Here is a 15,949-nt window from a genome sequence, read left to right as displayed (position 1 = left end):
ATCCTTGAGTTACTACATATCAACAGTTTAAAATAGCATCAGACATACATAAATGAAAAACTCAAGCTATGTTGACGGCAGTGACAACAATCTTCTTCTCCACACAGAGGAAGAAGGGAGCCAAGGCTGCAAGGGCAGCTCACCAGCACAGACACAGAGACCGGAGAGTTGATGTTCAAGAAAGTTGGAGTCTGAAGGACTAGAGAGCAAAGAGAGAGAAAATGGGAGCAGAGGAGCTTGGAAAGGCCTATATCTCTTCTTAGAGTTTGAGGATCATTCTCTAGTCAATGGAGGTTACTCAAAGAACAGATTAATGTTTTTCTCCAATGGTCCTAAGAGCATATGAGAATAAATTACAAGTAGTGCCAAACTGGAAGAACTGAGCCAAAAAAAAAAAGGTAAGAGCAATGGGAAGGAGACTCATAGACAGATCCAAAAGTGTGAAGAAAACTGTTTCTCCCTCTCTCAGAACCCATTAATTACCCATAGCTCTTCATGTAGGGGTAGGGCCTGATACAGTCCCAATCAGTTATTCCTAAATGCAGCACACATCTGAGCAACACTAAATGGACTCGGCTGGGAGCATTTATGCATATATTTGTATATATGAATGCAATACATGTGTAACAACAATTAAAGAAGATATCCAGAACTTTAAAGGAAGTGGGGAGAAAGACATAAGGAATTAGAAGGAGACAGGAAGTGTTGGAAATCATGTAAAAACAGTATTGATATATGAAATTCTCAAATATTTAAAAATTTGAATATAAGGTGTATAGAGAAGTTGTAGAATAAATGAGGTTCAATGATACATGAAGATGTTTCCATGTTGGCTTGAATATGGAGTGGACCATGAGCCAAGCCTTGCCATTGGCCTCTGGAAGCTAAGAAAGGCCAGGGAATGCATTATTTCTATGTTTTTAAAATAAGCTATCACTTAGTGTCTGGCATCAAAGATGTATAAGATACATGTCTGTTCAGAACGTTCTATGCTATACAGAATGTTTCCAGGAGACAGATACATATCAATAATTATAAAGAACCATGAGCAGGGTGCTGGAGATTTATTAAATGAGTAAAAGGTGTTTCCTATTCTCAGGGCATTGCCTTGAGAGGAAACAGGTCAATGTATGCTAAATAACAGTAAACCAACACTTACTGAGCACCTACTACAAAGCAGACATTACAAGAGGTAAACCTGTCATATTCAAGTCAGTTTACCAAGCCCTATACAGCTACTTATCACCCAATAAAGTAATGTCTATAAGCAAATGCAAAGACAGACCAAGATGGTAGAGAGGTCACCCTTGAGTTTTTCAGCTCAGTACAAACACCTGGACCCCAACAAGTGACCTATAAAATGCCAGGAGGAAATGTTTAGGCCTGAAGAGAAAAGACAGTGGTTTGGAAAGGAAGAAGAGCCTAGCTTTGCAAGGCCAACTGACATCCTTCCTCCAAGGAAACATAAATAACATCTATAGAGGCAGGCCCATCCTACTCTTCTACAGGAAGTGGAGAAGCACGTTGACTCACAGTCTATTAGGTTAGAAGTGCCTTACAAATTTCAGGTTGCTAATCAAAGTGCTGAGCAGCTCTTGGAATGTGACAACAAGGTTAACCCCTAAAACAATACAGAGGAAACACAAAGGCAAGAAAAATAGTTCAGATTAAAATGAGAGAAAAAAATCAAAACACTGAAAGAAAGAGTACAATTTTAAATGGCATTATAACAGAAACCAGATGAGAAATCTACTAGGAAAAAAGCTCAAAGAAAACAAACCAGAGAGGAGAAGGACTGCACAGAAAGAATGGCTAGGAGTAATTTTGACTGCCACACAACCGGCGATGGTACAGTTTCTCACACCATGGGCCATGTCCCCTGTGAGGTCCTAGGAAAGTTACTTAACTGCCCCAATTAAATAATAGGGAAATGTCAACACATACATTCCACACCATTGTTCTGAGGAGCAGCTAAACACAGCACTAAGCAACCTGCCTGTATTTAGAGCATTTTCCATTTAGCAGTGGTGCTAGCAATGATGATATCATTGCAATTAACATGTGACTATCCAAAATGAGACTCCATGAACCTTCCTTAGCTATACACTAAGCCCAGTCAATCTCAGGTATACAATGCCCTGCAGTCTCCTCAGGTGAGGGCATATCCAGAAACACAATCACTTTGAACACACTCCTCAAGTCTTCTATGCAAGACACAAATGTCCACGGGAGGACACATCGAGGAGTGGGTGTGTATGCCAAGATAACCACAGCCTAGCAAAGCAGGAATCAGTGAGTTCTGCAAGGGCTTCATGGCCCCTCTAATACGACATGCCAAATGTCAGCACTCTCAATTCATCACCTTTAAGTCTCCACCAAACCCCACTATCATTCTACCTATCCACACTGCTTAAGAGGAGTCTTAATGATGATGCCCACTGAGCCTTTGCCTGGCAGCTTTTTAAAAGCGTCTCAAGTTTCAAATTGGCAACTGGCTGGGACCCAGGCACCATGTGGTATTCTGCTTTTTAAAACAGCTAAGGCCTAGGCCTTTAAAACAGTCTAAAACTTGACATGCGTTGTGAAAGAACTTCAATAGAGACCACCCCACCTAAAAGAACATGGCTGGGAATGAAGGTTCAATACCAACATCCACAGCCATTTCTGCTAAGGCACAATTAGATTTTAACTCTCTTTGTGTGGCCTCTGCTAGAATGGCAACCTCTTCCTCCCTTTAAAGAAAATCATCTCACAGTGTATTCAAGTTTAGATATCAATGTAAAAAAGCAATGTCCCAAATAGCATTGTCTAAACCAGGGTTAATTCCCAGCACACTAAAAAAAACATACATAGTTTAAAAGGAAGCTCTTGATGCCAGGCTCAAACAGTTAAAGAATTGCCATGGGTATGAACAGGAGTCAATGGCTGAGTGGCTAAGAGTATATTCACTGTTCTTACAGAAGACCAGAGCTCTGTTCCCAGCACCCACAGTGGGCAGCTCAGAACACACACACACACACACACACACACACACACACACACACACACAATCAATTTGATTTTTTAAAAAGTAGAGTTGCAGAGAGTGGGCACAGAACTCTTTGGAGAAATATGCCTAAGGCTACCCAAGAGAAATAAAAAGAAAATAACATAATAGATAATAATAAACCTAACAGAAGTTGAGCTTTGAGTGGCAGCTAATCTCTGCAAATAGGAACTATGTTAAGTATTGAAGCATTTCCTTGACAAATGACCAGTAGAGTATTGGGCACTTGAATGCAGAAACCCTTCTACAAATCTATGGTATTCTCTGCAAATAAATAAATAAATAAATAAATAAATAAATAAATAAATAAAACTCTGCTCCATTAGTAGCTATTAAAACCATGTACTAATGAGTTCATGCTGGCAGATCAGTTCTTTGCCAACTTCATTATGTGACCAGGCTGAGTTCAAAAATTACATACAGAAAACAGAGAATGTCTTTAGCCTAGAGAAAACCAGTGTGTTTGTCCAGGAAGGGGGACAGCGAATGAAACCATATATGGTTTAGAGTGAAGGGAAGGAAAAGAGTTCTCTAAAACCAGAGAACCTGGTCAAGTGGGTCAACCATTAGGTTTCAAACACATTCAAAAGCATACATGAGTTCAGATATTAATGTATCACAGACACATACTCACTGCTACTTTGATACATACCTTTACCTAAGCTGTCGGAGGACTCTGCCTGAGGCAAGGTTTTTTTTTTAATAGCAATAATAAAAATACTTAATAGTACTTAGAGCAAAGCATGTGTGGTCATGTTTTAAAGAAGAGAAAGGAAAGTAATTCTGAACATCTGCAGTACATTTCCACGTGATAAACCACTGCACTCAAAAATTATTCTGGAGCTTGGTGGTACTGGGGGTAGGGCAGTCCATGTAGAGAAATATTTACTTAAAAAGCAGAAAGGGAGACTCAAAGCCAGCTTGAGGAAAGCAGAGACAACAACCTTTAATATAAAATAAAACTGCCAATTAATGGGGAGAGTCTGGTGATCAGAAATTGAGGATTATGTGTTTTCTTGGATCCATGACTGCCTCCATAAATGTTTTATTTTCACTAAATCCAAACTTTCCTACTTGGTATCTCTAAGATGTCACCCTCATCCCTGCCTCAGATGTCTTTTCCAGGACTCAAACCTCTATTTTCTGAGAGGGAAAGAAAGATGGACAAAGGAGAGAGGTGTTACTAGGGGCAGCACCTCTCAATCCAGTGTCTTCTCTCTTCCTCCTTTCCAAGCCTGCCCGCCACCCCCCTTCCCTACTCCTGCTACTTCTCATGCTCAATCCCCTCACCCCACCCCCTCCACTCAGCACATCTGTTTCCTACTTCAGTTCCCTGCCCTTACAATACGGTGTTTGCGGTTTACCCTTCCTTGAAGTTTCCAGAACCTGGGCTGGGAAATTATGCGCTTTACCCAGGCCTAGGCCAGCCACCAGAAGAATGTATCCGCTCACAACTGCTCTGGCCTTCCAGAGTGCTTTGCCATGCTGGGCACCACATTTCAGTGGCAGTGTCTTCTTTAGAATGTGAAAGTGAGGATGCGGCTGTTACCTGATCTAATAGGTAGAGTACCATTCTCACACCTCCCCCCAGACGCTGCTAAACATGGCCCGCTCCATGAGGAACTGTCCTTCCCTAAATGTCATGAGACTGAACAACTCTGGGCTACAGGAAGGAAGCAATACACAGGGGCTTCCCCTAATACTGAAAATGCTCGAGTAGGGTCTCCACCCAGAGACCTGGCTCCTTCAGGGACACAGGCCAGTTGGGGAGGTTGAAGATCTCCTCTTGACTGTGTCCTGGGCTGACCTAATGAGCATGTTCAATGGGAAAACATGTAACAAATACTACATGGAAACATTTTGTAAACTGACCTGAGCACACATGAGCAGGCTCTTTTTCAGTAAGTCCCTTCAAAGCAGCTGCTGGTGTTTAAAACACTCATTGTATAGGCGTGATATATCAACAAATGCAGGTACTAATACAAATAAGCAAAATCTTAATAGAAAAAATAACAATAACAAGAAGAAAGTCTGATTTTTAAAAACTATTTATAAGGGAGGTAGGTGTATGAATTACTTTTCTATTGCTATGATGAAGACAACTTAGAGAAGGAAGGTTTTATTTAGGCTTACAGGTCCAAAGGGAGATGAGTCCATGGCCGTCACAGTGGGGAAGTGTGGCAGGAAGCAGGCATGGCTACTGGATTACAAAGCTGAGAGCTCAAATCTTCAACCCCAGGCATGAAGCAGAAGAAGCAAACAGACTGGCAGATGGCTGCGCCACCTCACCGTCTGTTCCCAGTGACATACTTCCTCTAGTAAGGCCACACTTCCTAAACCAAATATTCAAACATCTGAATCTATGGTGTTCTCATCCAAATCAGCACAGGAGGCCTACGGTGCACAGCATATCTGCAGGGTCAGGGCTAGAGAACAACTTTTCTTGCACAGGGTCCACCATGTGGGGCCTAAAGATTGAGCTCGGGGAGTCAAGCTCGATGGGAGATGCCAGCACCTGCTGAACCATCTCACCAGCCCTACTGTGTGTGTTCATCAGGCCAAGAAGTCCTCACTGGCTCAGCATTTTTACGATAGATTTGTCAGGTGCATCATAGAGTTAGGGAATACCTCCCCACACACACACCCTCTCAAATCCACAGAAGTTACCATCCCAAAACTCACCACTCCTGAAAGAACTGCAGCCATCTGTGCTAAATGCCAGTATTTCCAGGACTACAAGTCTAATCATTTTAAGGTGTGGGGGGGGGGGGGGGGGGGGGGTTGGGGGGCAGAAAATGTGTCTTCTGACTAGAAAAACCTCTCAAAAGCTAAAGAAATAAAATGTAGCTAATTGCTGACAGGCTTTTTACCAAGAGTCTTGATTTTTCTGAGTATTTACTTATCTGAATCAGAAGTCAGCATTCTTTTCTTAAAAGGCCAGGCTATAAATATTTTAGGCTTTATAAGCTAAGAGCAATATAGATAATATTACACATAGATATTATATGATCATTTTATAAGTAACCACTTAAAAGGGTAAAATCCAGCCAGGCACAGTAGCTCACACCTGGAATTCCAGCACTCTTGAGAGTGAGATGGGAAAATCACATTGAGTTGGAGGCTAGCCTCGGCTATATAGTGAGGTGCAGGCCAGACGGGGCTACAGAGTAAGACCTGTCAAAATAATTAAACACTAAAATAAACAAATTGATTAATTAATAAATAAATAAACACTATTATCTGATTATGTGTAGTCCGCCAACTCCTAGCTACATCAGTAAATACAGTTTTCACTGTGACACTTCAACTTAATTTTCTCCTTTTTCTACCAACTGCTCATATGTGCTGGGACTTTCTCTTTAATGAGGAGGGCCTCACAGATTAATAATATCTCCTTCAACAGGCCCTGTAAAAGATGGGGCCTGAAGTCAGGCATGGCAGTGCATGCCTACAACCCAACCACTCAGGAGGCTGAAGGAGGAAGACTACCCTGGGTTGAGGCTATCCTAGGCCATATGGGACCTTGCCTTGGTTTTTTTTTTTAATTAAAAAGCAAGATGTAACAAGGAAAACTTTTTTAAGAGCTAAAAAAAAAACCACACACTTTGAAATGGTTTCTGTATTACCAAAGAATGTTTCTGTTCCGGTTTGCCTTCTGCTGCTGTGATGATATTACACAGACAGAAGCAACTTGGAAGGAAAGGATTCATTTCATCTGACAGATCAGAATCCACTGTTGAAGGAATTCAGGGCAGGAACTCGGGCAGAAACCACGCAGGAAAAGGCTCACATTCAGCATCACTTGTATACTCTTCTTAAGTCCATGTACCTAAAGATGGTACTTCCCATGGTGGGCTGAGACCTCCTACATCAATTAGCAATCAGGAAAATGCCCCACAGACATACCCACAGGTCAATACGCTGGGGGAAGTTCCTCAACTGAGGTTCCATCTTCCCAAGTGTGTCGAGATCAGCATCACAAGACCCAGAACAAGTCAGAGGACAAGATCCTAGTGTGTGGTCTTCACTCTTGGCCAGCCTGAAGTCCCTGGATGTGGTTAGGAGTGGTTAGAAATAAGATACTGAAGTAAACATGCCTCAAACTGAATCCATGACACATCTCAACTTGATCTGAGAAACTGGACCAGTCACATAACCTTTCTATGCTACAACTGCCTCATCTGAGAGGAAGGGGAAAGCCACCATGCACCTCTGAGAGGATAAAATGGAACTTCTTAAAAAGTGGTTAGCACTGGCTGAGCCTAGTGTGTGTTCAGTAAATGTTACACATCATCAAAGCTTAGTTTCCCTGAACCTCGGTGCCCTTCCTGGATTGTGGGGATCATTAAATGAGCATGTTGCATAAATTACCAAGCCTCCTCCACCAGTAAGGAATTAGTTAGTGCTCCTACTTTAGACAAGAGGACCCTGACATAGCCAAGTCTGCCTCAACTCCCCATGGCCACAGCTTATGAAACACACTGATTTATTCACACTACAAGTGATTGTATTCCTTTCTTATGACTGAGGTTTCATTCATGGTGACTGTTTTAATAAATCATGACTGTGATAAAATCATTTCTGATACCGAAAGAATACTGTTTGGAGGGTCATGAGCGCAGTAGTCAGCCTCTCCCAGCACAACTTCCCTACATTCTCTGCCCTCCCCCGGCCTCTCACTGTACAGCAGTCCACTGCTTGCTTCCTTTCTCAGCAGCTGGACCGCCTGGTGTCTAATGGCCCCCTGGAGCTCTACCAGTCTGTTACTGTAAAAAGCAGCCAATTACACTCATTAAAATCAATATGGGGTAAGACCTGACCCATTTCAAATTAGTGTATAGCATTCAACTTTAAAGAATATATCAGAATCTGAAGACCAAGCAAAAGTTGCCAAACAGAAATGAATTATTGGTTCATATTCCGTATGTCATCTGAAAAGGGGAGGGTAAAGCTATGAAATTCTCATTGTGGATGTGCCCTGTTGTTGACCTGGGTACAAAGGGAGCATTTTCTGAAATATTTCATTGGCACTCATTCTCCATGAAGTGTACAGGGAAGATGGAACCTACTGAGAACAAAGGGAATTTATTTCATTGGCATCTGTCAGTGGAAACCCCACATAACCTCAAGAGATACTACAGTCAAAATTAAATGTTTACTCATAAAAGGCACAAAGAAGAAGTATGGCATTCTAGTATATGAGAAACTGCAGGTCATAGAATTATGTACATGGAAGGCTTGGTGCCACAAATTATCAGGTTTGCATGAAAAAAAATTGCAAGTGACCAATCATAAGAAATGTTCTATGTACTTAGGCATGACTTCATATCATTTCTTCTATATTCACAACCTTGGCTGCAGGATTTCAACAAACCCAAAGCATTCAGAGTTTTTCCTCGGCCTTGGCACTCTTGCTAGTAATTCTCACTACCCACTGTCCCACCATCTGCCCACACAGGAACTCACGAGACTTGTCTGTTCCTCCTTGAAGCTCCCAATGTGCACTTAATGAGTTATCAATGCCTTAGCTACAAGTAGAGATGAACTATCCTTTCAACTTCCATAGCCACCACCCAGATTAGACAACTGACCATCCAAACAGCCACAACATCCTTCTAACTTCACTCCCTGACTTTTTCTCTTCCTAAATCCACTCTCAACTGATCAATATGGTATGCCACACTCCCCAGGGCAAATGCTTTGAAAGGTTCGCTGGCCAATCCTTTGTGTCTAGCACTCAGAGTTCTCAGAGATCTAAACCCAAACCAGCTGTTCAGCTGTTCCTCTTGACAGGCCGAGTTTCAGCTGCTCCCAAGCCAGTTTCCTAAACCCAGCATCCTTCTCACATCTGTGCCTTAACTTGATGACCTCATCTCTAACCATGCTTTTTCACTGTCAGATTCTTCTGCTACAGGAGTAGCAAAGGCCCATAAAGGGAAAAATAGTCCCTTCTAGTCAAGAGAATGGAATCTCTGGCCAGGATGGAGAACAACATTCCAGGTGAGCAGGTGAGTCACACAGCTAAGGGACCACCCCTTGGGAAGGTTAAACCATCTTAAGCCATGCTAAAGAGAATGGAAAGACAGCTTGGCAGTTAAGAGCACTTGCTCTTCAGAGTACTGGAGTTCAGTTCCCAGTGCCCATTCTGAAAGACTTAGAATTGCCTGCAACTCCAGCTCCAGGGGTCCAATGCTCTCCATGGGCATCTGCACTCATATACCCCCATACAGGTACACACACAGAGACACATAAATAAAAATAAAAGTTGTTAAAAGAAACAGGACGAGTAAATTACCTGTTAATGGGATAATATACGTTTTCTTCCCAGAATTCCTGCCCCTGATGCAGTCACTTGGAGACACTCTAGGACTCCATTAGGTTTGCCTGCTTCTCTGAGCACTGACTTGGAAAGGAGTAATATTTCCTCGTTCCTCTTTTGTCTCTTGTGAGTGCTGGCCAGAGCCTAAGGACACCTTCTCTAGTATTTTGGGCTTTTCACTCTTTCTCTGAAGCTCTCTCCCCTTCAGGAGGCTGCTCTCTTCCCCTTCAGGAGGCTGCTTACCTGCCCTGCAGCTACCTAGAAGTGCCATGGTTTTCTCTCCTCCTCTAGCCCCTTCCCGGGGAACTGGCCAAGATTACAGCTTGTCTGCCCTGGAGTTTTCTTTTAAATGCTAATAAAATTGCCCTTGAGCTTCCCTGTGAATCAGTTCTTATTATCAAGACTAAGAACCCCAAGAGAAGACACCAGTTTTCCCAGTAATATGTAGTGACTTAGGTGGGATTACACAAAACTTCTGGCAAGAATTCCCACTCTTGAGCCTGCCACACACGAAGCCAGCCACCAGCTTTCCTCCCTTTAAACTGCACAGCATCTAAGTGTTACTCACTGTCCTCTTAGTGAACAGCCCAAGTTACTGTTACAAATCTTAGTACTCAGCTTGAGCCAAATTGAGTTGTAGCAGCTCCAACATTTGTTGTGCGTTTTGGGGACAATAACTCACTACTTTGTGTCTCGATTTCTTCACCTATATACTAAGGATGGTAACAAGGCATTATAGCATAGGACACACAAAGTAAGCGTTAGTGTGATCTGTTTTTAATCACAAAGCTGATATGAATACTCTCACAGTATTGCATGGCTATATTCAATATGTACCCAAAATAAACTACCGAGAAATTCTCTAAGGATTTTAAATCATTTCCACTCATTAAAATATTTGCTGAACATCTATAGGCCATATTGAGGTAGTGCTGGGGTTTTTTTTTAAGGCATTATATTAAAATAGGAAATAATTGTGCATTTTTAATAACATATGGGGGAAAGAAATCTTATAAAAGACGATATACATAAAATGCTAAGTTCGTGTATTTGGAATATCTTCTGTGATAAGCCTTATGAGTAGAAATAGAATGCACTGAATCTGTAGAGTCAGAATTAGATATGCCTTCATCAGCAGAACTGGAGTGTAGTCAGCAGAACCAAGGACAAGCATGTTAAAGAAAATGAGGCCACACGGTTTTGACAGGGGGGGGGGGGGCTGACTGGAGCATCATGTAGAAATTTGAGCAGAAATTATATGAGGGAGGTTTGAGCCATTGATAAAAGACTTGGAGCTCAAGAGTACCAAGGTGACACCCTTGGCCTTGGTGGATCTTCCACTGGCCTCCAAACATTCTAGATAGATAAAGATACTGAGCTGGAGAGATGGCTCAGAGGTGAAGAGCACTGACTGTTCTTCCAAAGGTCCTGAGTTCAATTCCCAGCACCCACATGGTGGCTCACAACCATCTGTAATGAGATCTGGCGCCCTCTTCTGTCCTGCAGTCATACATGCTGTATACATAATAAATAAATAATTTTTTTAAAAATATCACATTTCAGATAAAGACATTGAGCAAGAATTCACATTATCTACTTCTCACTGCCTCCTCATAGCACAGGAGACAAACTCGGACCCTGTGTTCTGAGTTTTGCTGGCCTTGGGCTGTTAGAACCCTAGTCTCAGTGGCTTGAGTGTCTCTCTGCTTCTACTACTGAAGAAAAGCTAACCGCCCCCCAAGAAATCAGCATCAAACATCAACACCCAGAGTAGCACAAGACAGACCCTTCTGACCAGCACTTTACAGTAAGGCAAGTCCCAAGACCTCTGATTCTGCTCTAAGATCCCTTAAGAAGTAGAAGTCTAATAAATGTAAGAAGAGTGTAGTATATTTTTTCTCTCTTCAGTGAGATCAATGGTATTTTGGAAAGTTTACATGGAACAGTATGTTTTCAGAAAAAGCTAGAGTACAAGGTAAGCCATTATCACATCAAACACTGTCTTAGCAAATCAACCTGTAGGGAAATGCACAGATGACACGGTGAGTCATACTGAGTCTTAGCCAACCCTTTGCATGTTAGCTGGAGCTCCTGGCAATGATTTTAGTGTTCCAAATAAGTGGAGATCATCACATTTACTTTGTTGTTGTTACCTCTGCTGCTCTTGCTGCTGTTTCATGCTCCACAAAGGAGTGGTTTCACTCTCAGCCCTTTCCAGACCACAGAAAAACAAGAGGACACTAAAGTAAGCCACTCTGCCTCATGTGCAGTGTCTGCCAACTCCAGAGGGCCTGGAACAATGGACTGTAGGAGGCCTGGAGATGGAATATCTGTGAGGTCCAGTCTCTGCCTGAACATGAATCATAAACCCACTAGCGCTCCATTCCCCGGGCACTGCACCACAGCTCCAACCTGGCTGAGCTGCACATAATGAAAAAGGAATCAGGAACACACTGGAGTGAAAACCTCAAGTACACTTTAAATCCTGCTTTAAATTCATTTCAATTAGCAGAGGTCAGGCAGTTTCTACATTCACACCGCTTAATAACAAAAGCTGTCAGACATATTGTTCTACTAAAAAAATCAAAATACTGTGATAGAAGTGCATTTTTAACCTCCGTAGAAAACATGGAAACAGCTTACACTGGAATTGGCCTTAAAGGATAATTAATGAAGGAAAATACCAAGACTTTCGGAAATGGGAAACAACTATTTGTGTATTATGTGTTTCATAGGCCAGAAACATGACTATGAAGAACACCAGTGCAGTAAGGGAAAAGTGAGTCACATATTTTGAGATTTCTCCCCTTTCCTAAGTCCTCTGTCTAGAAATGACCTTTTTTTTTTTTTTTTTAAATCATCCTACGAAATGTCTGCTCTGCCTAGAACACTCCAAAAAAGGTGCTCCTAGGAAAGGGAAGTATGAATGATATAAGAGCTGAGACTAAGTCAACTGCTCCATAAGACATCTCTACTGTTTGCATCCTGTGTGACATTAGAACACAAGCTTCTTGACGTCCCCTGTCCTTCAGTTCCCCCACGGAAGATAGGCAAATAATAGCACCTACCTCCTAGAACACGAGGGAAACAGTCTTCTGTGGTCCTTATCTGGCTGGCTAGCTCCTTTTTGCCACTGAAGTCTCAGATCATGATCGTAGGCCCCTGCAAGGAACCTTTCCTAACCACCAAACTGGAATTTGGCCTCACCCAGGGCATTGTGCCTCCCTTTCATAACACTTCTCTGTTTTTCCACCTATTTCTCACAACACAAGTCAAGCCGAACTATCAGTTATCAGTTTATACTTTCAAATAGATACTTAATAAAAACGTACGCAGCGAGTGACACACACCTGTAATACCAGGACTCCAGAGGCTAAGACAGGAAGATGACAAGCTTGAGGCTTGCTATGCTATATAGCAAATTCAAAACCAATCTGGAATACTAAGTAGACCCTGTTTCAAACACACAAACGATTCCCTTAACTAGTGAATAAATGAACTACCAAATGAATGAGGCATCTCTCGGAATTCATTGGAGTCAGCACAGAGCATCTACACAATACCAAACACTCAGATACTTTGGGAAAAATGTGAACTATGAATGGCTAATTTAAAGCCACAGTTCTTCCACTTTTTAACTTCCGGACTCTGAAATGCCCCTCTTGCTAACACCATTGGTGAGTTTCCCCTGCACTTTAACCAGCTGTATGCTGCTGAACTTTAGGAATGGTTCTTGGGAATGGATGAGTCCTGCTGGTCCTCACCATATGTGGGACAGAGGCTCTACTCAGCTGAATTTCACATCCATGTCTTCATAGATCAGCCTGCTTCATCAATGCACATAAGCTGAAGAGACCAGAGTCTATTTGGAAGATAGCAGTAACAGTTCCATGTAATCTAAAAGTAGCATTTGTCAGTTTCTAAGATGTAAATATTTCAACCATGACCAATTTCAAGTGACCAACGGCTTAAGAGCAGGCTCCCCAAATTCCTAAAAATTTAACCAAGGACCTCACAAGATATTACAATCTTCTCTTGGAAAGGCGGTTCTTCTAAACCTCTAAACTACGTTCATTGAATCCAACTTTAAAATTAATATTTTTAACATATGTACACTTTTTACATATTGTCTGTTCTTGATGAGCCAAGATTAGGGCTCATCTGATTGGTTTGATGAACATTGAAACTAGTTGGGTGTGCAGGATGCCCCTTTTGCAACACTTCTCAAACTGATGTTAAGGGTCTAGACGTGATCTACATCCACAACAGACCTCTGTGAGAACCAATCAAACTTCTGAAAAAATATAAATTGTGTTTCTATTCTTTTAACTGGAAATGACCACACAAATAAACCAAGGCAGCATCTATTAAGTGCTACTTAGAAGCAAAGTCTAAAGCAGAAAAGCAGTGGTTCCACTCTGACCACAAGAACCCAGCATGAGGAGGGGGCATGCGTGTGTGCTACAACTGGCAGTTTCTCTGGCCTCCGACTCTGGCTACATCTATACCATCATCCCTTGACCCCCAAACTAAAGCAGCAGCTTTTCCTAATGATAGAGATGCTCTACTCCCCCAATTCTGAGACAACCCAAGTAACATTCCAAAACTCTAACCAGTCTGCATGCAATTATGCTGTGTGTTGCTCTTCTGTAGACTAGACTGGAGGTTCACAAAGAGGGACAGAGGGGTCGCTGCTGCTCCGCTGTGTTAGTTACACACTGCAGCACAATAGATGACTCCCAAATTAATCAACTCAAAAAACACATATTCATTACCTCAAAGTTTTGTTTTGTTTTTTCCTATGTATCCAAAGACCAGGCCCAGCTTAGCAGGGTCCTTTGCTTCACGATGACTCACAAGACTGCAGCTCAGGTGTAACCTATCACTTATTATCTCATCTGAAGGGTCAGCTGTGGCTGCTGGCAGGTTTACTGTTGGCTTCCTGGCTGAGCACCTCCTTCCCTCATTGGATATTGGCTGAAGGTGTCCCTCATGTCCTTACTGTCCAGACTTTCTATAGAGCTGCTTGCTTTATCAAAACACTATGAAGGCAACAAGCTCTGCTTGCAAGGTAGAAGTTTCAGCCGTATGTAACCTTATCTTGGAAGTAGCATCAACATCCATTGCTTCTGCTGTACTGTATCTTTTATATGCAAGTTCCTAGAATTATCCAGTCCTTGAGAGAAAGTAATTACACAAGGGTATGAATTCCAAGCTATAAGGACCACTGGAGATCATTTTAGAAATCTGCCTACCACATTCACACCCTTGGAATTCAAATAGAAAGAGTAGACCAACAAAACACCTCTTTTAGTATCTTAATATAAAACCAAGCCATGTGGTTTCCAAAATATGTGGCTAAGACCTCATGAAAATAAAGCAAGTGAGATTAAGAGTACAGGACATTAGGTTTGAAAATACCAAAGTCTGGGCTAGAGAGATGGCTCAGTGGTTAAGAACACTGGCTGCTCTTCCAGAGGTCCTGAGTTCAAATCCCAGCAACCACATGGTAGCTCACAACCATCTATAATGTGATCTGGCACCCTCTTCTGGCCTGTAGGTATACATGCAGACAGAAAATTGTATACATAATAAATAAATAAATAAATCTTAAAAAAGAAAAAGAGATTTAAAAAAAAGAAAAGAAAATACCAAAGTCTACTAAAATATTCCAAGTAAATACAAACAGTATTAGAGAAACCTTATGGGAGCATCGATATCTTAATGAATCTCAGCAAGGAAGTCACGCTTCCTTAACAGCAAACAAGGGGTTCTCAAGGCAGTGGCCCATCTAAACAGGTATTCCATACCAAGAAATCTGGTGTACTCTGGAATTAGTATTTAGTGCCATTGGTGTTTAGAAAATACATCTACTGCGTGGTATGTATCTCCCTTTAGCAGTTTTGCCTACTGATGTTTTTAGATCCGTCTCTACCACAGTAGCAAGAAAACTGTGCTAACAATTTCAAACCCTGGCTGACACCCACATTTTCTTCTAAGCTTTAACTAACCATAAATTCTCAGATATCTGAGCATCTCAACATTCAGCAGTGGTGGCCAGCCAAAGAAACTGCCTCCGGATGACTTCAAATGATTTAATACTGAGGATAAAGCACATACTCGGAACCCCTGGAACAGTCTGTTCTAGACAAGTGTAAACGTAGACGAGGATTATCTTAGACCTAAATGTTCAGAGTTGCCCTGTACATTTTACCATTCTTCTCAAAAACACACATGTGTTTTGCTTCCATACACTCTGTCCCTGAATCAGTTATAAAAACGCTTGGGTACGCTGTGTTGCTAATCACCTATTTGTTTTGTTTCTTTTGAGATAGATTTGACCAACAACCAAACTTAAACAGACCTGTCCCTAAAAGCCTCTACAACCAGAGCCACCTGTGGAAAAGTGACCATAAGCACCTGAGAGTCACTGAGGTGCTGCGCTAGCATGAGTAATAACCGAACACATGTGACCAGAGCAAAAGAAAGAAGCGTGCCAGATTCGACTTTCCCGGGTGGGCAGAGCAGATCAAGGAGCCGGTGTCGGGGGATGAGGCTACATAACCTGTAAGATAGCTTCAGTA

At 42.0% G+C, this 15,949-nt stretch overlaps 1 protein-coding gene across 1 annotated transcript in view; it reads right to left on the bottom strand.

The window, feature by feature from the left end:
- Nucleotides 1-15,949, bottom strand: part of Erc2 (ELKS/RAB6-interacting/CAST family member 2) — a 913,086-nt gene that overhangs the window by 737,754 nt on the left and 159,383 nt on the right. The window lies entirely within an intron of this gene.

Source organism: Onychomys torridus, chromosome 9, assembly GCF_903995425.1.
Source record: "Onychomys torridus chromosome 9, mOncTor1.1, whole genome shotgun sequence".
NCBI classification, from domain to species: Eukaryota; Metazoa; Chordata; class Mammalia; order Rodentia; family Cricetidae; genus Onychomys; species Onychomys torridus.
This window is presented reverse-complemented; position numbering and strand designations above follow the sequence as displayed.